Consider the following 3,803-nt stretch of genomic DNA (forward strand, 5'->3'; position numbering starts at 1 on the left):
ACAACAACAACAACAACAACAACAACAACTAATCACTAGTATATTGACCTTACATGAATTTGGGGATGTATTCAGAAAACACCTTTATTCTTTTTCTCCAACACCCATTCTACCCATTCTGTGGGATTTCATGTTGGATGAAATCCAGGAAAACTCTCATGTCTTTTTGTGGTAATAAAAATACCTCCCTTATCTAGGGAGGGGTTTGGGATGGGAATGGGGGAATAAGGACAATTATGTGAGACCATAATCAATAAAAACACACACACACACACACAAAAAACAAAAAACAAAAACACACACACACACAAAAAAAAACCCTTCCTTAATTTTCAGTCACAGAAACAACATCAATTATTGTGATTATTAAGTTCTAGAGGCCCAGCACATGAAATTTGTGCACAGGGTGGAGGGTCCCCTCAGGCCAGCCTGCACCCTCTCCAATCCGAGATATCCCTCTCACAATTGTGGACAGCTGGCTCCTAATCACTTAACAGCCTACCTGCCTGGTTGTCCTTAACTGCCCCCACTGCCAGCCTGATTGCCCCTCACTGCCTCTGTATGCTGGCCTGATTGCCCCTAACTGCCCCCCCTTGCTGACCTTGTGGCCCCTAACTGCCCCCCACTGCTGACCAGGTCACTCCTAACTGCCCCACCTCTGGTGCTGGCCTGGTAACCCCTTATTATCCACCCCTGCCAGCCTGGTTGTCCCCAACTGCCCCCCTCTGCTAACCTAATTACCCCCAGCTGCCTCCCCCTGCTGGCCTGGTTGCCCCAACTACCCCTTCTGCTGGCCTGGTTGTCCATCACAACCCCCTGCCGGCCTGGTCACCTCATGCAGTCTGCTTGTTCAGTCGTTTGGTCGTTCCTCATTAACCCCCCTGCCAACCTGGTCATAGGCAGCCATCTTTTGAGGGTGTGAGGGTTAATTTGCATATTACCTCTTTATTATATAGAATAATAGTAAAAACTCTTATCTTTATTTTAAATGGAAACTCCTTCCCCCCCAACTTGGGGCTATTGGCTGGTCCCTGGAGAGACAGGTGAGTGTATATGTATGTATGGCTTAACAAATACAAGTAACGCAAACTATGTCTATTTTGTAATTTTCACATACATAAATCTCTATTTGTTAGGGTCACTTTCTCAGCACTGCTGAACCCCAGGGAGGGACATTCCTCGTATGCTGTGTGGAAAGCAGGTATTCCCAGGAATTAGAGGCCAAATCTCTATAATAAATAGTCTGATACTTAAGAAGCATGCTAATATATGTTAGTAATTACTATTTGGTAACTATGATGAAATGACTTTTTTTTCTCTGTAAAACATATCTGGCAATGACTTAGATAAGTAGGAATCTATACTGTGTGTGGAATATATTTGGGAGGTTTGGATGAGAGAAATCAGCTTTTATGATGTGATATTGGAAATCACCAGTGTTTTTTCTGAGGGGATGCATCCATCAAAATCAAGACAAGACAGCAACCCCCTTTCTGTGCCTGTCAAAAACAGAGAAAGAATAGTGATAAATCATTGTATTAATGGTGGCCATGGACTGTGGGAATCTGGGTGAATTTCCCTTTCAAGCCATCAGTTTTAAGCAAACGAGAGGCCTAAAGCAAATAGTAAAAATAACTGCTGTAAACCAAGAGAATGACTCAGGATACAGGAGATATCAACTGACAGAATTTTCTTTTTCCTACTTTCTCTTCAAGGATGACTGGGCATTGTAAAACCTCATTAAATCAAAGGTTTTATATTATGATCTCTTTTTGGCTCTGACCAGAGCTATGCTTGAAGCTCTCTCTTTTTTTTTTTTTTTTTTTTTTTTTTTGCTTTTGTATCCCCAGTGCATGGTAGACATATCATAATAATGAGAGTGACAGCAATCATAAACATTGGTTGCATTCTTACCTTTAGTCGCTTCTGTTCTAAGTGCATTGCATGTAATTTATATTTGCAAAAATCTTAAATGGCAGGTGCTATCATTATTTCCATTGGCACTTGAAGAATCTAGGGTGCAGAGAGGTAAAGTAGGTTGCCCAAGCCTCACAATAGCCACGGGTCATTTTGGCCATTCCGCCTTTCGGTCACTGGGCTTTTATATATATAAATTATATATATATCAAAGTCTTTCTCTGTCTGACTTATTTAACTTAGCATAATGTCCTTCAGGTTCACCCATGTGGTTGCAAATGGCAGAATTTTCTTCTCATTCTGAATAAATCCCTAATTGCATATTTGTGTGTGTGTGTGTGTGTATGTATATGTTGTGTGTGTGTGTGTGTGTGTGTATGTGTAATCTTATATTTTCTTTATCCATTCTTATGTTGGTGGACACGTAAATTGTTTCTATGTCTTCGCTATTGTCAATAATGCTAAAATGAATATGGGAGTGCACATATCTCTTCAAGATAGTGATTTCATTTCCTTCAAATATATACCCTGAAGTGGGGTTGCTGGCTCATTTGGTATTGTATTTTTATATGTTCATAATGTTTCCCATTTGGCTGTACCAATTTACATTCCCACCAATGGTGTTCCCTTTCTCCATAGCCTTATTATCTCTGATCTATAGCCATACTAACAGTGGGAGGTAATATCTCATTATGATTTTGATTTATATCTTCTTGATAATCAGTGATGTGGAGTATATAGGCAACCTTTTTATTCCTAATTTATATATAAGGAGACTGAGGCATTAGGCAGTTCAGGAAATATCCCCAAATTCACAGCTATTAAGTGGCAGTGGTGGAGATCTGTTATTGTTTATGCTCCCATTGCTCAGCAGTACCAACTCCCCCATGGACAAGCCATGAATGCATTTTCATCACAGCTGTGGGAGAAGAGAGATTTGCTGGAAATAACCTTTGCAGAAATTTTAAGGCAGTTTTGTATAAATCATTTGTTATAATCAATGGGTAAGCAATTAACCCAGGATCATTGTTGAGTTCCATAACACAGCTTTCCCAGAGCCTTCACATGTGGGCCCCATGCCTTTTTCACAACCATATGGGGTCTTCTGTGCTTTCCAATGTGTCTTTTTTTTTAATTTGTATTTACAGAGTCTTCAAAATGGTGAAAATTTTATTTATTACATGGAATATTGCTATCTTTAATTTTAAGAATAATACATACTTGTCTTTTGAAATTTTCATAATACAGAAGTGTATGAAGCAGGTGTAGAAGATGCATTCTTTGTAAATGTAACCTCTGGGATAAAAATTGTTAACTATTTTACAATTTTTTCCTCATATTTTTCTATGCACATAATCATATGTATTTTAAAACAAAAAATTAAAAACATTAAGAATACATAATATGATACTCTTCTGTAAATTCTATTTTCTCTAAATATTTTGTGGGTAGCATTCTTTTTAAAAAATCGTTATTGTTGAGATTATTACAGTTGTTCCTCTTTTGTTCCCCATAGCCCCCTTTCACCTGGGTCCTGCCCTGCTCCAGGCCTCTGCCACACAGACCAGTACAGTCTGTGTCCATAGGTAATGCATATATGCATATAAGATCTTTATTTGATCTCTTCCCACTCCCACACCCCCCCTTCCCTCTGAGAATCCATAGTCTGTTCCATTTCCATGCATCTGATTCTATTTTATTCACCAGTTTATTCTGTTCATTAGATTTCTTATTCATTTATTTTGATTTTTATATTCAATTGTTAATAGATATGTATTCATTGCAATTTTGTTGTTCATAGTTTTTCTTCTTCTTCCTCTTCTTAAAACATACCCTTCATCATTTCATATAATACTGATTTGGTGGTGATGAACTCATTTAGCTTT

This window comes from Pipistrellus kuhlii, unplaced genomic scaffold (genome assembly GCF_014108245.1).
Source record: "Pipistrellus kuhlii isolate mPipKuh1 unplaced genomic scaffold, mPipKuh1.p scaffold_m20_p_1, whole genome shotgun sequence".
NCBI lineage: Eukaryota > Metazoa > Chordata > Mammalia > Chiroptera > Vespertilionidae > Pipistrellus > Pipistrellus kuhlii.